This window comes from Octopus bimaculoides, chromosome 20 (assembly GCF_001194135.2).
Source record: "Octopus bimaculoides isolate UCB-OBI-ISO-001 chromosome 20, ASM119413v2, whole genome shotgun sequence".
NCBI lineage: Eukaryota > Metazoa > Mollusca > Cephalopoda > Octopoda > Octopodidae > Octopus > Octopus bimaculoides.
This window is the reverse complement of record NC_069000.1, coordinates 34656852-34657202: the sequence shown is the minus strand read 5'-3', so window position 1 is coordinate 34657202 and position 351 is coordinate 34656852. Positions and strand designations below refer to the sequence as shown.

The following is a 351-nucleotide window of genomic DNA, read 5'->3' as shown; positions in this document are numbered from 1 at the left end:
TATATATATATATATATATATATATATATTTCAGATTATCGTACCTCGATACAAAAAATTTCACAACCTTCAGCTTCACTAAACTAATATTGTTCCCGAAAGTTGTTTTTTTATACTTACTACAGACTGCCTGAAGTTAACTTTCTTCCCACACTGCGATCGTTTGATCTTTTATATATATGACATAACTACTACCGTAGTTGAATGATATTCTTAAGGCCGCAATTTACTCACACGCAGCATCTTTCAGAGATTGTCGCTAATTCAATTCTTCACTAAGAATTTTTAAACATTTTTGAAAAGGACTGGTCCCTAGCTACATTTTGGCATTAAAAAATTGAGATTTGGTCC

General features: G+C 31.3%; 1 protein-coding gene across 6 annotated transcripts in view; it reads right to left on the bottom strand.

The window, feature by feature from the left end:
- The window catches only part of LOC106876102 (ataxin-1), a 533072-nt gene that overhangs the window by 100003 nt on the left and 432718 nt on the right, over positions 1-351 (bottom strand). The gene's annotated exons all lie outside the window — the stretch shown is intronic.